This window comes from Marmota monax, unplaced genomic scaffold, assembly GCF_021218885.2.
Source record: "Marmota monax isolate L192 unplaced genomic scaffold, Marmota_monax_Labrador192_F-V1.1 WCK01_AAM20220418_F8-fsc00091, whole genome shotgun sequence".
NCBI classification, from domain to species: domain Eukaryota; kingdom Metazoa; phylum Chordata; class Mammalia; order Rodentia; family Sciuridae; genus Marmota; species Marmota monax.
This window is the reverse complement of record NW_026692434.1, coordinates 385,847-409,052: the sequence shown is the minus strand read 5'-3', so window position 1 is coordinate 409,052 and position 23,206 is coordinate 385,847. Positions and strand designations below refer to the sequence as shown.

Here is a 23,206-nt window from a genome sequence, read left to right as displayed (position 1 = left end):
ATTAGCTCTAATAGTTTCTTTGTAGACCCTTCTGGGTCTGCTAGGTATAGAATCATGTCACCTGCAAATAGTGATAATTTAAGTTCTTCTTTTCCTATTTTTATGCCTTTAATTTCTTTCGTCTGTCTAATTGCTCTGGCCAGTGTTTCGAGAACTATGTTGAACAGAAGTGGTGAGAGAGGGCATCCCTGTCTTGTTCTAGATTTTAGAGGGCATGCCTTCAATTTTTCTCCATTCAGAATGATGCTAGCCTGAGGCTTAGCATAGATTGCTTTTACAATATTGAGGTATGTTCCTGTTATCCCTATTTTTTCTAGAGTTTTGAACATAAAGAGATGCTGTACTTTGTCGAATGCTTTTTCTGCATCTATTGAGATGATCATTTGGTTCTCATTTTTAAGTCTATTGATGTGGTGAATAACATTTATTGATTTCCGTATATTGAACCAGCTTTGCATCTCAGGGATGAATCCTACTTGGTCATGGTGCAAATTTTTTTGATATGTTTTTGTATCCGATTCACCAGAATTTTATTGAGGATTTTTGCATCTAGGTTCATTAGAGATATTGGTCTGTAGTTTTCTTTCTTTGAAGTGTCTTTTTCTGGTTTAGGAATCAGGGTGATGTTGGTCTCGTAGAATGAATTTGGAAGTTCTCCCTCTTTTTCTATTTCCTGAAATAGCTTGAAAAGTATTGGTGTTAGTTCCTCCTTAAAAGTTTTGTAAAACTCTGCTGTATACCCATCCGGTCCTGGGCTTTTCTTAGTTGGTAGTCTTTTGATGGTTTCTTCTATTTCCTCAATTGATATTTGTCTGTTTAGGTTGTCTACATCCTCCTGACTCAATCTGGGAAGATCATATGACTTAAGAAATTTATCGATGCCTTCACTATCTTCTAATTTATTGGAGTATAAGGATTCAAAATAATTTTTTATTATCTTCTGTATTTCTGAAGTGTCTGTTGTGATATTGCCTTTTTCATCCCGTATGCTAGTAATTTGAGTTCTCTCTCTTCTTCTCTTTTTTTAGCATGGCTAAGGGTCTGTCGATTTTATTTATTTTTTCAAAGAACCAACTTTTAGTTTTATCAATTTTTTCAATTGTTTCCTTTGTTTCGATTTCATTAATTTCAGCTCTGATTTTAATTATTTCTTGCCTTCTACTTCTTTTGCTGTTGTTTTGCTCTTCTTTTTCAAGGATTTTGAGATGAAGTATGAGATCATTTATTTGTTGTTTTTTTCTTTTTTTAAGGAATGAACTCCAAGCAATGTATTTTCCTCTTAGAACTGCTTTCAATGTGTCCCATAGATTCCAATATGTTGTGTCTGTATTTTCATTTATCTCTAAGAATTTTTTAATTTCCTCCTTGTTGTCTTCTATAACCCATTGATCATTCAGTAACCTATTGTTCATTCTCCAAGTGATGCATGCTTTTTCCTTCCTTCTTTTATCGTTGATTTTCAGTTTCATTCCATTATGATCAGATAAGATGCATGGTATTATCTCTACTCCTTTATATTGTCTAAGAGTTGCCCTGTGACATAATATATGATCTATTTTTGAGAAGGATCTATGTGCTGCTGAGAAAAAAGTGTAACTGCTTGATGTTGGGTGGTATATTCTATATATGTCAATTAAGTCTAGGTTATTAATTGTGTTATTGAGTTCTATAGTTTCCTTATTCAACTTTTGTTTGGAAGATCTGTCCAGTGGTGAGAGAGGTGTGTTGAAGTCTCCCATGATTATTGTATGGTGGTCTATTAGACTCTTGAACTTGAGAAGAGTTTGTTTGATGAACATAGCTGCACCATTGTTTGGGGCATATATATTTATGATTGTTATGTCTTGTTGTGTATGGTTCCCTTGAGCAGTATGTAGTGTCCCTCTTTATCCCTTTTGATTAACTTTGGTTTGAAATCTATTTTATTTGATATGAGTATGGACACTCCTGCTTGTTTCTGAAGTCCATATGAAGTCCACTGGGCCTGTTCTGCCGGTGGGTCGCAGGTCCGCCTACCTTGCAGGTGTGGTTGGCAGCTCTGCCCCTCCGCGGGCCACTGGGCCTGTTCTGTTGGTGGTCACAGTTCCGCCTACCTTGCAGTCGCGGGGGGAGGGGGCGGCTCTGCCCCTCAGCAGGTCATTGGGCCTGTTCTGCCAGTTTTCGCAGGTCCGCCTACCTTGCAGGCGTGGTTGGCAGCTCTGCCCCTCTGCAGGCTGCTAGGCCTGTTCTGCAAGTGGTCACAGTTCCGCCTACCTTGCAGGCTTGGAGGGAGGAGGCCGAGACACAAATCTAAGGAGAATTTGATGAAAGGTAAAAAGGATTTCTCTGCATGGAAATCCAGTAAGTCAAATATTCCTCTCCCTTGTTGTAAGTGTCAGTAATTCATTGCTTACACAATTTGATCAGTGAAAAACTAATAGTGAAGTTTTTTCAGAAATATTGTTTGCAAAATCAAAAGAAGAGGTGTGAATTTAGCAAATTCCACCTCACTTTGTTTCATTTTAACAGTGTTTCAGAACAAGTAAGGCTATCATAAGGCCTTCCCAGATTCAGTGGGCCACAATTTCTCCTTAGTGCTATTGATGACCTTCCAGGAAGATCACCTGGAACCAATAACATTCCTGTAGGCTGTGGTAGAGCTGGCATCATACATGTGTGACCTACACAGTTGTACAGGGCTTTATTACTCTCGAAGGGCCCCTGACATGTTTTTTTTCTCTGCTGAGAAACTTTTAATATCTTTTTCCTGAGGACCCACATTTTCATTTTTCATAGATCACAACAATAAATGTATTTAGAAAAAAAAGGTGAAATAAATCTTTCTGAAAAAGAAAACAAAATATCCACTTGGGTCAATATAAGGAAGTGAAAGTAAATTTTAAATATAAACTAAAATATGACATAAATACTTATATTGTCATTGTCTTCGTTCTCTTGGTATTCAAGGTGACATGTGCCAATCTAAAAGAAATATTTTACAAATGATTCCCTTATGGTAACAGTATGCAGGCAAAATTAATAAGCAAAATCAAGTGAGTAAAATTATGTGATGAACAAGTTCTACCGTGCCTCCAGCTGTATCATTTAAGAAACATTTATTAACAGTTAAATGCTTTTGCATTTTAGGTCCATTATTATCCTCTTACTCAATCTTTCTTTGTATATCAGGTTCAATTTCTAAATGCATCATTGATCTTTGATTCTATATAAGGACTTAGGTATGAGAAATAAAGAATAACAGTCTTCACAAAGGTGATCCTTAGGAAAATCTTTAAAAACCAGAAGACTGTTATCTTTTGCATTGTTGAGCCTATACAAAATGTTCCCTGTACAATAGGTTGATAAATGTCCTTTCTGTCTACCTCACTTAAAGCACACACATCTTTTTTTTTTCTAGTGCCAAAAATACTGGTACATTATTCATTAAAGATTAATGATTTTTTTTTGTTGTTTATTTTATCACGAAGTAAGTTGTAACTTTGAAAGGAGGCTGTACTAGAAATCATGAATAATAGATTCTAGTGCCAGTCAACACAAAGTAAATTTCCACTTGGATAAACCCCTTAATTTTTATGGGTTTTGATTTTAACTTAAGCTGGGAAAATATATCTATTCTAATATGTTTTTGTGATTTCTATGATCAGAATTCCTGGTAATGTTTTCTTCAATAAACACAAAATAGAAATAGAATGAATATTAAAGAAAATAGAAACTAACAAAATCTAGGTTTTATTTGGAGTCACTCTCACATTTATTCTTTAGATGGTTGGAAACTTCTATTTAGAGTAAGAGTGACAGAGATACTTCTTCAGGTAACATCCAGGATAAATTTTGCCAAACCCTGGTTATTTACATAATGCATAAGGATGAAAAGTGCAGGCATCACAGAACTTGCCTCCCATGTCCCAAAGCTGATCCTCAAGAGAATGTTTAAAAACCAGAAGCAAAACTCCAGCTCTACACACATAGGCTTCCAATTGAAGAAATCTAGCTAGAAACCTGATAGGAAGTGGATTCTAGTGTTAATGTCTGTAAACAAGTCTGGATGGCGCCTGGCATTTTGCCAGAGGGAGTGGTTTGTGAAGTAATGCCAGCTAGCCATTAAGTGTGGAGATTTCTTATTGGTTGACTGCTGTATGTAGTCTATGCTAATTAAGATAAGCTGTGTGGAATGTATAAATACCTCTGTTGTCCTACAATAAACGGCTCCCATTCCTGCTGTATCAATCTACACAAGTTGCTTGTCACCCCCCGCCCCCCATTTATTTTGCTGCAGCCAGACTGCGGCATTCTAGAAAAACTAATTTTCATTCTCCAGCTTCTGAGATGCAGGACAGAATTTAGCGGGGGGGGGGGGGGGGGGGGGGGGCGGAATATTCAACACAACTCATAGCTTTGGATATTCACAGTTCTTGCCTTCCTTTTTGTTCATATTTCTCTTTCCAGCTGCCATAAAAACAGCACCATCGTGCCTCTGCCTAAATTATACATTTATCCTTCTTCTAAATAAAGACTTTCTGATCCTCCAAAAAATAGAAGACCTGAAATTCTCACATCTGAGTGATATTTATTCTTTTTCTTACCAATTTCATTTTTTAATTTGATATTCTGTAATTTAAGTTCTGAAAAGGAAGGTATAATCATCACCAATGTAACATTGATGCAAAGAACATAGAAAAAGTAAAATTATCATGAAATATATACGTAACAAAGAAAGGATAATATCCAGTCACTATAGTTCTTGTTTCTGCTAGTGGATATGAGTCAGTTTTTGGTACAAGAAATGTTCTTCCACTGTCAATTTTATATTTCCTTCAGTTTCAATTAACACATCAATTGGACATGGTTCTTCAGCCTATGTGATAACAAAAATTTGTTCCTGAAACTTTGGAACCATAAATAGTCTTGTTGGTATTGTGTTGCTGTGACATTCCATTAACATGTGCCTAAGTGCTGAGAGCCATAGCCAAGTCGGAATGACGCATGGCATTTTTGCCAGAGGAGTGGTTGAGAGGTGACAATAGCAAGCCATTGAGATGATAATCCTTATGTTAAGCTGTGCATTCAATTGCATATTAGACCCCTGCTGTTCGCCTCAGCTTGCTACTTTGGAGGCCTGCTACTTTGGAGGCCTGCTACTTTGGAGTTCTCATGGGGATTCCCAGAGAGTTCCCATTGGTTGGGGAAGTGCCAGAGGAGGGATTTCCGGTTGGTGTGTGGTGTGTCCCGGGAGAAGGCCGAGTGGGTGGCGTTTGCAGAAAACCGCTTGTGCAGTGCCAGTAAGTGATGAAATAAAGTAGCTGCTGTTTGAACCTACAAGGCTTTGTGGCGGCTCCGTTATTCATGCCCAGCCAGACTGAGGCACCTAAGGACATAGAAGTAATGGTTGCTTGACAAGTGAGTCCTCCAGATTTCACAAATACTCCACCTTAGATGTATGTTGTTTCACTGCAGGTGGGGAACCATATTCATATTATGAATTGGTGCTTACTCTCTGATGAGAATACTTCAATGTAAACAACATACCATGAAGGGATGGCTGGATCATGAGAGAATACTACCATAGCAGGACAATGTTTATCTTTTATGTTCAAAAGTTGGGAATATAGCACTGGAAGAAGTCTTATTAGATATGCTAAAGGGAAATTCATGTTTGTTGAGCCTATACAAAACATTAATATCTTAATTCTTTATTAATTAGCTAATTAATGGATTCATGAGCCCATTGGTCAATCACTAGCATAGCAGGAACATAAGGCAGACTGACATCTGCAATACTGGTCATTTTTTTTACCTGACTATTGTAAACTTCATTTATTAGAGAAGGACTTAATTAATATTCACTTGTATGACAGTTTCTGACATGTTGTGTCCCATCTTTCCAAAATTCTTTGTCACTAATCCCATAATCCAGCTTTTCCTGTCCCACACTATAGCCATAAATTCCCATTAAAACATAATGATAACTTGATATCCAATAGTGTCACCTGCTATAGACACTTTATCTCAGGAAAATGCCAAAGATGATTTACATAAATATTTTGCCATTGCATACAATGGGCTTCCAGTGTTCCATTTTCCATTAGCAGTGTTATCAGTGCATTATTCAAATCTAACCATTTTTAACTACTTTCAGTATTCAACACTGCACTAGTTGATTAACAAAACAGAAGAAATTATCTTAGTTTGTTTTCTGTAACAAAATACTTTAGATTGGGTACTTTATAAAGAGTAGACATTTATTTCTTATGGTTTCAAAGGCTGGAGACAAGATCACAGTGCCAAAAGATTGGTGTCTGCTAAGCAATGCTCACTTAGAAATAATCATAAAATGAATAAACAAATTAAGAAAAATGTAAATATATCAAAATCACAAGGTAGCATATATACTTAGAATCAAATTACTAACTGAACTTGTAGATTTAAGAGAATATGAAAAACAGAGGTAAGCAAAGCATTAATTCTATTGTTTAGTCTTTAGAAAAATAAAGAACTCTAATAAACAGAGTTAATTATCATAATGTAATTGTAGAATAATGAAAATAAAAGCAAAATTAAAGGACTTGAATACTATCTGCACATTCATTTTTCAGATGAATAAAGTAAGGAAAATAACTTAATTAAATTTTCCTTGCTTTATGTAACTTTGTCAAAATAACACTACTATAAATGGCTGCATTACTATTTGCTTCATAACCAATTCAAAATATATATTCAATTCATTATATTATGTTTATCATTATGTTGTTTTCCATTTATACTGAGGAATAATTATAAATAAAATGAACATATATTTAAAATATACACTGTGAGTTTTCAATATACACATATGTTCTGAAATAATTTCTGCAATCAAACTGATGAACATTTCTATCACCTCATATAGTTACACTTTTTTGGTTGAATGCAAGAATACCTAACATATTCTCCTTTAGAAAATTTCAAATACTGTACAATACTGTTTTAGTCAGCTTTTTTTGCTGCTATGACTAAAAGAACAAGGACAATTTTAGAGGAAAAAAATTATGTTGGGGCTCCTGGTTTCAGAGGTTTCAGTCTGCATATAGCTAGATCCATTCCTTATGGGTCTAGGTGAGGCAGAATATCATGGCAGAAAAGTATGGTGAAGGAAAGTGGCTCAAAACTTGATCAGAAAGCACAGAGAAAGAGAGAGAAATTGAAACTCATCTCACCACAGACAAAATATATAACCTAAAGGCATTCCCCCAATGCCTTTCTCTCCAGCCACATACTACCTGCCTTCAGGTGCCACTTAGGTTATATTCACTAAGGGATTAATTCACTGATTAGATTAGGAATTTTTATAATTCAATAAATTCACCTCTGAATGTTCTTGTATTGTCTTACACATGAGCTTTGGGGGACATCTAATATCTAAAACATACCATTCTGTCACTGGTCCCCAAAAGCTCAAGATAATCTCACAATATCCATTTATAAGAGTACCCATAGTCTCAAAAGGTCAAGCATTACCCAAAACTTCAACTCCAAAGTCTTCTTGGAGACTCATGACAAACTTGTATCATGAGCTCCTGTCAAAATCAAAAGTAATTTGCAAGTAGCCAACATATAAAGATACAGAGTAAACATTTCCCTTCAGAAAAATAGGGGCATAGAAATAAGGGATGGGACCAAAACAAGACTGAAGTTCAAGTGGGCAAAAAAGTCCTGTGGTTCTGTGTCCAGCATCTGGAATATAGGGAATTTTGATGGACTCTCAAAAATCTTTTATAGTTCCACCCAATGGCTTTGCTGGTTGCAGCCCACATGTCCTCTCTGTTAGCTTGTGTCTGCTCAATTCCTGTAGCTTTCCTTGGGCAGATGTTACATGGTTTTAACATTTCTTAATCTTGGGGGTCTCCACTGCAGCTTAGGCTTCATCCTTCTTATGATCGAATTCAGGACCCCAAAAGACCACCAGAGACCAAGATCCATGTAAGCAGCAAAGAGGTATTTATTGTGAGCTAGCTCGGTCCTCCCCCACACAGCAACTGGTGGCGCTGAGAGGTCCGGAGCCCAGGGTTTGCAGCAGTTTTATACAATCTTTGGGGAAGGCAGGGACTTCTCATGCATCATAGCATCTCTTAGCAAATCATCACACACCACAGGAAAATCATAGAACAACTCTAAAACATGATTAGCACATTCCCTGGCGGGAACAAGTTGGGTAAGTGTGATTGGTTAGTATAAGAGCAGGATTCATTTGAACTGATTGGTTTAAGCCACGAGGGGAGTACCTGTTGAACTATATGGCTTCCCAACATATTATCAGCCACCATAAACTACTGGGAGGGTCATATGGCATCCCGGGTATTTTCCCTGTCTCATGCTGATTGGTGGTTGCTAGGGGGTTGCTATGGGTCCTCACCAGCCTAACTGAGTCAGGGACACCTGGTGCCATAGATCTCTCCTGTTATTTTCAGACAAATAACTCAACAGGGTGGGTATGTGCCTTGGAGCTCTCTGTGGGTTTTTCCAAGGACAAGGGTCACACTCCCTTCCTTGGACAGGCTTTAAGGTAGAAGCGTTTTTCAAAAATGGAGTCCCATCAGTTTCTCAATCTTCACATCTTTAGGAAGTGCCCTCTCAGAGACTGTCCACAGGGACATCAAACCTGCTGCACTTTTCCTGGCCTCCCAGGCCTTCCTTTGAAATCCTGGTGGAACTCTCTATGACCTCCTAATTTATCACCCTGCAATCCTACAGAAACAGCACCATGTGGTTGCTGCCAAGGTCTACCAACATCTCAAACAGTAGCCAAGTATCCAGGAAAAAACAGTACACAGTACAGGCAGAGTGTCCTACTGATCTCTTATTAAAAAAAAAAAAAAGTTGTTTTTTTTTTTTTTTTTTTTCTTACTCCCTTGTGCCTGAGATGGGTGTGATCTTGCCAATTCCTGAGATGCCTTCAAGCCATCTTTTATATTGTCTCTGGGCAAAGTCCACAGCATTTCTTCAGTGGCTGTAATGTCTTTAACAATTGCACCTTCCTTACCAGAGTTTTTACTCACACCTTTCAAGTTCACCCCCCAAATCTATCTGCTCTGTTTTATGCTTCTTATAATCACAATAAACTTGGCTAAAAGCTGCCACTGATATCTGTGACACTGCTGACTACTATGCTGTACTATGCTGTCTGAAAATATTTTCCACCCAATTAAGAAGTCCATCACATTTCAATTCAGCCTCACAGAAAGCCTCAGAACACAGGCAGAAATGCACACAACCCCTTAGCACAAATGTGACATGAAAGGCCTATAGTCAAAGTTCCAATAGAATCTTCCTCCTCTGAAACCTCATGACAGCCTTAACTTTTTGCCCAGTCCTGTCAGAATTCTGGTTTTCTTAGCTTCCACAAAAATTGCCATTTAAGCTCTGCTCACAACAATCTAAAACATTTCCGGTTTTCATGATTAACCATCCCAAAAGTTCTCCCACAAATTCCAAAACTATTCTGAACCTTATGGTCAGGTTCCTGATATCAATGACCCCACTCCTTGTTCCAATTTCTCTTTTGGATAGCTTTTCACTGCTGCAACTAAAAAATCCAATAAGAACAATTTTAGAGGAAAAAGGAGTTTATTGGGGGCTCATGGTTTGAGCGGCCTCAGTCCATAGACAGCCAGCTCTACTCCTTGGGGCTATAGTTGAGGCAGAACATCATGGAAGAAAAGTATGGTGGAGGAAAGTGGCTCAGGACTTGATCAGGAAGAAGACAGAGATTCTCTTCATCACAGACAAAATATGTACCTCAAATACATGTTCCAATGCCCATCTTTTCCAGCCATACCCCACTTGCATACAGTTATCATCCATTTAATCCCTATCAGAGGATTAGTTCTCTAACTAAGTTAAGGCCCTCATAACCCTTGAGTTTTCTCATATTGTCTCACATATAAGTTTTATGGGAACATCTTATAATTGAACATAATAACCACTGTATTACTTTCCACTTTTATAAAACATCAGATTCCACATATAGGAGAACACATAGTACTTTGTAATTTTGTACCTGAATAATTTCACTTAACTTTATAATCTTTGGTTCTATCAATGCTATTGCAGATGTCAGGATTTCATTTATTTTATGGCTATATAATATTCCATTTCATATATATTATGATATATTTTATATACATATGCATGGATGTATATACATTATATATATGTGTATATATATATATACACACACACACATATATGTCACAATTTACTTATTCATTAGATGATGGACACTTAAATTTATTATGATTCTTTGATATTGTGGAACAGGGCTTCAATAAATATGAGAATATTGATACATGTTTGACATTCTGATTTCTTCTCTTTTGGCTATTGTCATGATTTGGGTATGAGATGTCCCCCCAAAACTCATGTTAATGTTGAAATATTCAGAGGTGAAAAGGTTAGATTGTGAGAGTTGTAACCTAAACAGTCCATCCTAGTTTGAAAGGACTGACTGGGTGGTATCTGTAGGCAAATGGAGGTTACCTGGAGGAGGTGAGTCACTGAGAATATTTTCTGGAAGGGTACATCTTCCCCCCTGCCCTTCCTTCCTCCCTGCTTCCTGACCCAGCCATGAGCTAAGCAGCTTTCGTTACCTGGGCTTTCCCCCAAGATGCACTGCCTTACCTGAGCACAGAGCAATGAAGTCAACTTACTAAGGACTGAGACCTCTGAAACTGTGAGTGATAAATAATTTTTTCCTCCTCTAAGTTGTTCATGTCCAATATTTTGGTTAGAGTGACAAAAAAAGCTGACTAAGAATGAAAGAAGCCAATGGCATGATTTCTGGATAATGTCTTTCTCTTTCATTTTGAAGAACTCTCTTTTTTGAGTTTTTGTTTATCTGAAAATGTCTTTATCTCATCTTCATTTCTGAAAAAAATAGCTTTGCTGGATACAATATATTCAGTTGACATTTTTATTGCCCTAATTATTGTGAAACTCTCAAGCTACCCTCTCTTAGCCTACAAATTTTTGCTGAGAATCTACAGCCAGGCAAACTCGACATTCTTGTACTATTTGTTCTTTTCTTTTGTTGCCTTGAAAATCTTTTCTTTATCTTTTATATTTGAGAAATGATTATAACAGGTCTTAGGATATAATTGGTTGAGTTAGGTACAAATGGTAATCATCAAACTTCCTGCCTTAGATATTTGATTCTTTCTCCAGATTTTGAAAGTTTACTACTATTGTTTTTATGAAAAACTTTCTAATCCTTGGTGCCCTGAAGATTCTCTTAATCCCCAATAACCTGAATATTTACTTTTATATACTGTCCAAAAATCTCATAAATTGCCAAAAATTCTCTTTATACTTTTTTCTTCAACTATGTACTTTCAAATACTTGTCTTTGTGCTTACAGATTCTATCTTCAGTTTGATTTATCCTGCTATTGATGCCTACTATTATATTTTACATTTTTCTTAGTATATTTTTCAGCTTAATGATTTCTGTCAGTTTGATATTTTATTCCCTTTTTTCTTTTGTAGTGCTGGGGATTGACCCCATGTTCTCATGCATGCTAGGCAAATGCTGCACCACTGAACTTTTTCCAAAGCCCAGTTCATTTTACTACTAATTTGATTTATTTAGTAAATTTCTTTGTTAGAGTATTGAGTTATTTCTTTCTGTTTTCTACAATCTTGTTAAATTTTCCTAAAACATTGTTTTAATTTCTCCATCTATTACCTCTTACTGATTATTTCTTGGTCATTTTCTGGTACCTTATTCTGACTATTATATGAGGTCATGGTTTCCTGAAAACTCTGGATGATTGTTGGCATGCAGTATTATCTGGACATTGAAGAGTTATATATTTATTCCAGTTTCCATAGAATTAGATATTTATTCCAGTTTCCTTATTATGGTTTAATCTGTGCCTATTAATCCACAAACTGTAAGTAGGCTGATAATTTTATCTCCACCTATAATCACTTCTATGTTCAAGCACTGAATGTGCCCATTTCAGGTTTGTGTGAAGTCAGTATTAGCATATTTTTGTATTTCATCACTAGAAGGTGATCTAAGCCTCTAGCTTGTCTCAAAAACCACAGCTGGTTTCTTGTCCAGAATGAACAGAGGAAGTACTTTGAGCGTCTCTTTGGGATGGGAGAAGCACATGTGTATTATTCACAATCACTGGCCTATGGTGTCAGCTCTGGGAAGAATCATAATGAATGGACTTCTATCCCATGCCTGTGACTACCAACACTACCAAGCTATGTCATAGCCTAAGCCCAGCACAACTCATCAATACCAGTACAGCATTTGGGTAGGATCAAGGTCCACACAGCTATATGCTTCTTACTGTTGATCGGTAATTATGTCCTAATACTACTGCACTCACTCACAGATGATGCTAGCCAGGAGAGAAGTCTGATAACATAGAACCATACATCTTCCACTTATACTAAGGATGTTCCAGATTCTCTGTCTGGAGGGAGACCTGAAGATGGGAATTGGGATTAATCAAATGTTAAATTTCACCATCTCAACAATAAATTATAGGTCAAAGTCCTGTGCTTATTACCCTGTCCTTATGGAGTTTTAACTGCACATTGTGCTAACTGTGGTTTAAATAATGTTGTTGTAGACAGGTGCTAGGCCACCTAAACTTATGCAAAGGTGTATATACCCACACAATATCAGTGGCACCCCAAGGATAGTACTATAGCTAATAGTGATGCATGTAGAAACACAGATTTTTCCCACCAATCCTGGTAGAAAGATGATATGCCTGATGGTAAAGCAGGTCCAGAGCTTCATCTGTGAGCACAGGCCTGGCAACAGCTGTGTTGCCCAACATCTGAAAATGGGTCCTGAAGATGCTACTCATTTGTCAGTAAAGATGCTAGACTATCTTACTCCTGAGTCTCACAGCCACAAGGATCTGCACATTCTCAAGAATGCTCCAGGCCCTCTTTGGGGTTACATCTAAAGAAGGTCAAAACTCGAGTTTGTACACTGTGCAAAGAGATCTCTGTCTGATGTCAAAATAGGTGGAGAATCACCTCTGTGATTATGGCCTGAGCATAGTAATGTTTATCTCTGCCTAGTTTTTACTCTCATCGTGGTGGGCCTGGTGATATTCTTCATAGAAAGACATACTAGTTTTTGTTCTAAGCTCTCCAGTGGTTAGAACCTTGCTTCCATGTTTGGGAGTGGCGTGATGGAGGCCTTCTCTTTACCTCTTCACCAACCCAGTTCCAGAGGCTCAATCCATGGATATTGACTTGGGGATGGATTCTGAGTGTCTGTTAGCACTGAGCTTCATCCTAGTATTCATGGTACTTGTTTCAGGATTGTGGCCTAGATTTAATTCCTGCTCCTTCACCCAAAAATGATTTTCTCCATACTGTGTTATTTGCAGTTTGGGGAGTTGTAGTTTGAGTGATGCTTTTCTGATTGCCTTCTTTAATACGTCTTTTTTTGTGTTGTTATAAGAATCAGGCACTATGGGCATCCTGTGATCTCCTTATTTCTTGAGCAGATAGTTTTGTTAGAAGAGGTTGTGCTTAGCTCTTGTGTTCCTGCTAGAGAAGATTTCATGCAAGACATGAAGTGTAGTCAAAAGATAGCAAAATGTATTAGAAGACAAAAAAAGGTCAAAAACAGAATCTACTAAGGAGAAAGTAGGTTTTCTCAGCAACTATTCCCTTTTTGTACCCCAGCCTTTATTGGGGTGAAGAGGCAGTTTTCATTAGGATGGAAATTTATAATTACAATAAGATTAAATATTATGTCAAGGACCTAAAGGAAACTTTTGATCATCCTGGCATGCACCAATAAATTTTTTCTGAAACTTTTCATTGATTTTGGGACTGTTGAGTTTCCAGTCTCTGGTCAGAGCCATCTACCTATCTTCCACTTAATATGAGAAGGAAACTGAAGTAGACAAATTTATGTATAATATGTTGTTTGTTATAGGTTATTATCTTAAATCAGAGCATGGCCCGGATGACTTCCTTAAAAACCTGTTGCTAGTTATCATTTGGGCTCAGTAATTTCTTCTTTGCCATGTTCCCACTGCTCATGTCTACCTGTTGCCTATCAGTTTGGTACATGAATCAGTGCTAAACTATATATATGTATGGGAAGATGAACACTTAAGGATCTTACTCAGCAGTTATGTTAGTACATAGATTAATATATGTTTAAGTACAAGTTCGAATATGTTACAAACCTAGTGAATGTGAGAAGTTATTGAACTCATTATATAAAATTTTGAATTTAAACTTGAATTTCTCATCTCTCTACTAAAAATAAACCTATATTAAGTAACTACATATATAGTTTGTCAAATTATATGTCATTTATCCTCTAAAGTTTTCAAGTTTTAATGCAATTTCACACATGCTCTGCATTCAGTGGGTCTCACTGTTGCTTATATAGTTTAAATTGCATTAATACAAGGAAGAAAAACTTTCATCACATAAAATCTGCTTCTCTTACAAAGCAAGCTCTCAGTTATAATGCTAGACATGTTATTAATCATTTTGTCCATTAAATAATAAATATTTGTCAAAGTTGTAGTGAAGACTCAAAATCTGAGAAACAATACTTGCTGAAAAAAGAAATTTTATAAATATCTGACAAAGTTTTCTATGTACATATATAAATACACCACAATGAATCTCTATATGATGTATAATCACAAGACTGGAATCCTAATTTGAAAAAGATATACTCTGTGTTTTTAATAAATATGTCAAAATATACTCTACTATCATGTATATCTAAAAAGAACAAATAAAAATTTTAAAAACGCCTTCACGATATAAACAAAGGAACATAAAACTCAAATATTTCTTTATAAACCATGATAATAATTAATTATTTAATCACAATCTTTTCTTTCTGTTTATGAGTTTACTTAATAGAAACCACATCTGGGAGCAACTCTTATCTATTTGTGTTTACAGTAATACATGGTTAACTTTGATCTGTGAACCAGGAACTCTCAACTAATATAGGAGATGAAGACAAAGTTTTTTCCCTAGAACAGAACTCAAATCTCTACCTGAGACAATTGTGTAATGATCTTCCCTTTGTAAATCATGAAATAGGCTAGCATGACAGGACAGGTTTCTTATTTGTTCTCTCTAAGGAATCATAAAAAATTAACCTCAAATCCATTCCAAAGGTGTTTTAAGGAAAATTTTCATGTATTTTGCTATGAATAAATATTACTATGAATAAATATTACAAATAAATATTCACAATATATTTTAGCACTGTGAACATCAAAGACTCAATGAAGATAGATCCATTAAAAGCGTATAGAATACACACTAATAGACTTAAAACCTCCCAAAACTTTAAAGAGAAAAATATATTTTTAGAAGGTATGAAATAAATACATAAAATTTCAAGAAGTAAAATATGGACTTTTCTCCAAAGTAAATAGTTGGCCTAAACCCGTAGATTGGATACAGCCAAAGAATGAATATCAAACTGTATGAAAAGGTTTTGAAAAAAATCTTCCAACCATGGGAGATAAAAAGGTAAAACTTTTGGAAATTAATGAAATGAATCATAGATTGAGAATCTCTGACATATTTGTAATCAGTTGCCTGAGTGAAGGAAATAGAGAATCTGGCTATAACAACTGAGATGATAGGGGGAAAATAGAGGGTAAGTAGCACCAGTGTATACTGTATGCTTCCCAAGATTGAATTAAATCTACTGCTGGTTAGCTTCATGATGAAAAAGGGGAGGAGAGGAGAAGTCCTAGATTCCAACTCAGAGAAATAGCAATCAGCTGAAGAATAGCAATAGTGGATTTTTTGAATAATAAAAGAGGTAGGAAAAGAAGACAGAAATAAATTGCATCATCATTAGGCACATGGCTACTACCATGGGGGAGGGCATACCTCCCTCCAGAGAGCTGACCAAAAAAAAAAAAAAAAATTCATAAAGATTTCAAAAATACAGTCTTCATTATTGGACAGTTTGCACAGAAAGGAGATTTAACTATAACCTAAGGAACTGCCCTGACTCAAGAGCAGCACTGTACCTTACACTAGATTCAATGAGGACTAGGAAAAGGGAACCACTTTAAAAGAAAGGGATACCATTCTCCAGCCTGTCGGTCCAGAGAATCAGAATGAAATTAATGATTGTGTATTTTTCTTGTTTTAAAACTGAACAAAAACTTCTCTTTTTTTATAGTCTCCAGTACATCCTTGTTACTTCACTTGCTACTAAAATAATTAATTCTAAACTTTGATTCAGTCCATGCCCTCAAGTTTTTAAGACATTTTTCTTGAATTTCTTGAATATGTATTATAAAAATACTTACTATTTTGAGATATTGGAAAATACTCTTAAATTTTATCATAGGCCAGTAGTCAGCATCCTTTACATATGTGCCAAAGAATAAACCAATAGTCTTTCTAGAAAACTTACAGGTCCCCTCCTGCCTTTGTCAGTGACTCTCCCTAACTGCCATTTGAACCCCAAACCCTTGTTCTCTGTGCACCAGCATTACAAGACCTGTGTCCCACTGCTAAATCTGTTCTAATTGCTTACTCTCTGTGGCCAGATAGGTAATAATGCAGTGTATTCAGATATCAAGCATTTTCTCCAAAGGGTGTGGACAGAGTACATAATACCTGAAATGGCTGTAATTGCTGTTTCAGTGGTTGTTCATTTGTTTGTTTGCTGTTTCCGTGATTGTTTGCTTATCTTGCTTTGAGGAAACTTCGATGTTCTGGAAGTAAAGTCTTCACCATGTAAATAAGGCTTTATGAATTCCTGGGAGGAATTGGAAGATTTAGCAAGAAGCATGTGGTTGGCCCATTTTGATATCGCTTGTTTTCTATTATAAGTCTTACTTACTTGATACCCTGTTTCTTGGTTTGTCATTTTTATACAGTTCTTATTATTAATTAAATAGAAGGATTGAATAGACAAAATTTCAAGCCACAGTATTGGTTCATTTAGCACAGATGTATAGTAAATAATATTTCCATGAATTGGAGTGAAAAACAGAATTGAGTTTCAATCTATTCATGATATTTTTCCAATTATTGAGTGAGGTAATAAATCTTCCAGATGACCCCACATGCTAAATCTATTGTCTATAAATATGAAATTTTATGTGGTCTGTCTTTGGAGAATGAAAACAGAACAAGTGATGAAAAGGAACATTTTAAAATAACAAAATTCTTAAAAAATGTGTCAAATTCTTGACAGTCTTGGAAAAAAAATCACATGAAGAAGATTGCTTAGGTCAATGAGAAATACCCTTGACAGGTTAAAAATGTACCAATAAATTAACTGTATACTTTCAAATAAAACAATAGTTCATAAACCTTACTACAGTGTATACCAAATTGTTATCTATTAATTTTATTTAGATTTTCAGTTATTTATTTGCTGAAAGCAGTAAAACATGCTTAAATATATTTAAGATATATAAGTTACATTGGAAACAGCATTACTTTTCAATTAGAACCACATCAAAATTTACCACATAGGATCACGAATTTTCTCATTCTTATTCTTTTGTAGTATATCAATCAAGATATGAATGAAGTTTGTACTCCTGGAATAGCAGTCTCATGAACAAGGGTAAAAGGGTTCAAATAGCAGTCTCATATACAAAATTATATTATTTCCCCCTTCCTATTCACAAAACTGCTACTAAAGTTTTCCAGTTTGAGGAAATATGACCTCGTCTAAATTTCTTTGACTGTTAGTTGTCAAATAAAACTTTACATTTATAAGATATATCTAATAAACACACGCAAAACGTGGAAGCACATTAAAATGTTAATTGAATGCTTTTATAGGTTTTATTGTCTAATTATACAGTCAGAAAGCTCATGGCTCATTTTTAGTCTTAGAGGGAAAAGAAGCAGCAAACTAAGAAGCATATAAAGCTGTAATAATAAATGATGATAATGCTTTCAAGAAAGTACTTCTGAGGTCAACCTTTCACATAAGATGAAACTTTGATCCAATAATTGGTTCATTTTTTAAAGCATATATAGTTTCTGAGAATAAAAAGTTTGATCAAATTTCATTAAAAAGATGCATGTTAATGCATCTAAAATGAGAAACAATGAATATTATACTTGTCAAAGTTCATAATTAATAAAAACATCCATTTCCTCACTGGTAATTTTGTTGACACTTTTTAGTTTTTACTGACATTGGAAGAATTTTCAGCATCGATGATTTTTGAAAAACAAGGAAAAAATCTAACCCAGAAAAGAAAATAGCAACTAAAACTCAGAATATATTTCTCAACTTACACTGTAGAAGGAAAACAGATGGTTGAAAATTAAGGCCTTATTCATATCTGTTCACTGGAAATGCTTAAAGCAAATTCTGAGTAAATGTACTAACATTCACGTCCTTCAATGTAATAACAGCTTTAGGAAAGTGATTCTGAGCACCTGAGGGAGGAGAATCAAAGAGCCTCTTGATTTTCAGTTATTGCACAGTAGAGAATGACCACAGATGGAAAAAGAGAAGCATGTCTCTCCTGCAGGGTAAAGAATGAAAGAGCCAGAGAATTTATTAATCTTTCGCAAAACCAATAGGTAGCACTTAAATTTGGCCAGCATGAGTCACCTAAAAGTAGGAAATAAATTGTTTACTTAATAAAAAATGCCCACACTTGCAAAAGCATGTGTGCATATGCAAGCACACATACACAGAAACACACACACACACATAATCACACACATACACCCAAACCTAGCAAGATTGAAAGCTTAAAGTTTTAACATCCCATGTTTTGGTGAAATTTATTTTTGTTGAATTAAAAAAATATATTGAATAAAGGATAATATTTATACAAATAGAAAATAAAATATTTATGATACAAAATGTCATCCAGATTTCCTTTTAGAGATATTATGTTTTGCAATCTGTACCTCATTTCCCAAATACAAGGAGGCTGAAAAATTTTTGTTGAAATCAACATGTGTTGTATCCTGTGTTCCCATAGCACCACCGTAATAGGAATGTTCAACAAAGACATTGTTGGACAATTTCAACCCAAGGCATGGCAAGATTTTGGTTTTTACAAAGCTGTGAAAATACTGAGAAAATTTATCTGTAATATTCCCACATCCCATCCCACTGGTACCTGAGATAGCCAAACTGTGTCCTTAAACATGCTTCTTGACACAGTGCCCTGTGTTGATTTTGAGTCTTTCCAAGGACATATAAGAATTTTTGACCCTGACATCAAATAACTAGTTACATTGGGTGGTGGTGCTAATTTCAGCAACTATCTTCTCAGAAGTTGGTGTCTTCCCAGATGCTGCACAGGCCTCCAAAGCCCTCATAGCTCAAGGTCTTCCCAGATCAAGAGTTCTCTATAGAAGGATGACAGTTTAGAAAGTCCTTTCAGTCAAGGGTCTTAGACTTTGGTGTCAATAGCTCTCTCTGACTCTCTAAGGTATCTGTAAATCCTTTCTCAGAATAACGTTAAAAAAATAATGGTATCTGTAAGGGGGCAGGGGATTAGCAAGGATGGTGGAATGTGATAGACATCATTTTCCAAAGTACATGTATGAAGACACGAATTGGTGTCAACATACTTTGTATACAGAGATATGAAAAATTGTGCTGTATGTGTGTAATAAGAATTGTAATGCATTCTGCTGTTACTTATTTTTTTAAAAAATCAATAAAAAAGAAAATAAGAAAAAAATATAAAAAGAAAAAGAAAATAAATCATATTATACTGCATTATGCATTTATAATGATATATAATTCATGCACAAGAAATGTTGATAGAGAAGTGCATCTAATAACTATGCTTATTTGATAGAATTATAATCATAAAGATTGGGTTATTGGCAACAGGTTTAAATAATATAAAACATTTAATTTTCTCTCAGAAACAATGTCTCCAAACTTAATTCTCTTGAGCTTTATTTCTACATAAATAATTAAAAGAAATCATAAAATGAAATTAGGGCTAAGTGATAAAAATAGTGTAATATTTTCCATTTAATTTCACAGAACCTCTAGATTCTCCTCTGTAGTCCTAAAGTTTAATAATATCCTCTTTAGGCCAGGTGTGGTGGTATAGACCTATAATCACAGCAACTCTGGAAACTGAGGGAAGAGGATCACAAGTCTGAGGCTAGCCTCAGCAACTTTGGGAGACTTTGTTTCTAAGTAAATATATAAATAAGGAGAATTGAGGATGTAGCTCAGATTGAACAACCGGGATTATTCCCCAGTACCAAAACATAGATAAAAAAGAATCTCCTATTTATAAGATTCTTTTGGGATCTTTACGAAATGTGAGAATCTGAAACCTATTATTGTATTGCTTCATCTTATCACTTTGACAACACACACAAGGTATCATAAAACCAATCTTTCTGATTAATCAGTAAAAAAGAGAAAATTATAATGAAGACAAAAGCAATGCAATGCAACACACTATGATTTTGACATGTGCGCACACATACACACATACAGATTCAAATAACCTACTCATCCTTCTCCCTTCAGAAAGCAATTCTTCTCTTGAATAGCATTAAGATTTGAAGTATGCCAGACCCAAGGAAACAAAATAACATCTTAGAAATGGACAAGGAAACAAGCAGTGTTAAATAATTCTCATGCAACACAACACTACTGTTTGTTCTACACAAAGTAAACCAAGCACAATATCTTAGTCTTTAGTCACTTTCTTTTATTTTCTATAGAATAATTATTTTTTCACCTTCCAGAAATCATCAGAAGTCCCATGTCTTCCCAAATGTTAAAAGTAACTATTCCTCATTGTTATTCATAGTACCAAGAGGAATAATTGACTTGTGTCAGATTCCTCTGGGCATTTCTCCTGCATAGACTGCAGCTTACCTTGATCTTCTGGGAACTTTCCATCAATATCATCTTCCCATAGCTTTCACATACAGTGTTGTAAGCCATACTTTGGCCTCTGCTACTAGAATCCTAGTTACCTACGCCAAAATTGTCTCTTTTAACACACATATCTGTCTGACCACAGAGGTTCCAAGAGTGGAGTACATTAACTGTCATTGAGAATTGGTCATTAAGAGGTCCCAGGCCTGGAATCAGGGAGGCCCTAATCAGATGGTAAGCTCCTCAATATAGATCAATTCCCTGAAGATTTAGTATCATCCAGTAATAGCATGGCCCATGCAAGTCAGTTTGTGGCCTGCATCATAAACATGGAGATAACATTGAACTTTCAGAACTATCATTACCAGCTTGGTGTCCTATTTCTTCCAACAAAATTCATCTTTGTTTCCTTTCAATAGAGGCAGTCCTATGGATCATCAGTACTTGATTTTAGATTTGCCCTTTCCAGGAGGAAGTCTCCACATTCATACTTCTAACCTAATGAAATTTGACTCTAATTTTCTGTTTAATTTAGTATGCCCTGAGAGCGTGTCTACTGTTCTCTGGATTGAGTTTGGGGTGAAGTGGACGTGGAAGTGGTGCTATGGGTTGTAGTTGGACAGAAATGAGGATGTAAGATTGTTCATGTTAAGGTTACTTGCCACCACCAAGAATAAATGTAAAAAAATTAAGAATTGAGGTTTACACCATATTATGTCTAATCACATATTGGCTCATCTCTTATTATATTCATTTTTCTGAGATCATCACACAACAAACAACAGGCAACTTTTTAAAAGAATGTTTTAAGTTTTTTTTTTCAACAAGCAATGGAATTTTTGTCTAAAGATGAATGCAAAAACAAAATATGCATTATAATTAACTGCCACTGAATGAAAAAAATGGATTGAATATAAAAGTACTAAATGTATTTAAAAAGTAAAGTAAGTGGAGAATCAGGGTATTGATTGTTCTACAGAAAGTAAGCCAAACAGAACACCTTAGTCTTTAGCAGTTTTCTTTTATTTTCTCTATAGAACAAATCTTTTTTTCACCTTCTAGACTTTAATTACTTTTGATTTACTCAAATATAAGGAAATTCAACTCTGCATATGATTGTCATTAACTGTAGTGCAAACTAAGAAGAGGAGAGATTCAGGTCTATCAAAACTTGGTGTTCGATTGTAATAGAAAACCCAGGATATGTGTAAAATGCATATAATCTAACCTATTAAAGAGGCATAAAATACTCTGCTTTTTTTGTTTGATAAAAGCAGAGCTGATGTATATGTAAAATCTTTTTTTTTTCAAATTTAACTGATTTTTCTAATATTGAAAATAACTTGGAATTAGAAAGAGGAAGGGAAGTTCAACAGAGCACTATTTGCAGGCAAATGTGGGCAGTTCTGAGGTGATTATTAATCAGACTTCATAAATCATGGTGTCCAAGAAAATGTCCAACTAATGGCAGAATTAAGTGGAAATAGATCCCTAAAGATCAAAGACATGTCCTCTTCCAATTACTCCCCTCAGTTTTTAATTGTTTCACAAACCAGTATATAACAAAAGTCAGAAAATGATGTACCAAAAAGGCTACAATTTATTGCTATTTAAATTCTTCAAAATGATACACTAAATTATGTCAATGTTGCTGCAAAAGTTTCATTGGAAATTTGGTTTCTTGGTGAATTCAGAGTGAATACATTAAGAACAATTTATCAGTCAATGCACATTTAAAGGTACAGAAAACAGTGGAGTTTACTGATGTAAAATGAAAAAAATATATTTTATTTGCAGTAGCAGAACAATCAATAAAAGACATTCACTAATATTAAACAATTTCATCAGTGATATTAACTGAAAAACTATATAAATGTATTTTTTTTTCAAAATACACTTGTGATGTTTTACAAAGAAGTCTCCAAAAGGTGCTATGCAGGAACTAAGCACGTAAAAATGGTATGATTTGATAGAAGCTGATACGTACCTGGTGTCTTTTCATTCCCATCTCGCTTCTTGCCTCCCATTTTTTTCTTATTTTCATTGTTCCTCTCTTACTATCTCCCCATTAATTCTCCTTTTCTTTTTAATTTAGAATTCATTAATTAACTTTTATTAGACTAATTTTAGTATTCTGGGCTAATGATCAAGAATAATGTAAAGTTTTTCTTTTCTATTTTTGAGTGACTCATTATTGTGGATGGAGACATACAGAAGATTATTTAAACTATTTTTCTACATAATAGTTATCTCTAAGTAGCTATGGGACACAGAAAATGGAAAAAAATAATAAAGTCAAAAGGATCCATTGAAGGGTTAAATCAGTTTATGATCA

At 35.1% G+C, this 23,206-nt stretch overlaps 1 pseudogene; it reads right to left on the bottom strand.

Moving 5' to 3' along the window:
* The window catches only part of LOC124091819 (dynein regulatory complex protein 8-like), a 57,298-nt pseudogene extending 34,400 nt beyond the window's left edge, over positions 1-22,898 (bottom strand).
* Positions 22,899-23,206: the final 308 nt, after the last annotated feature.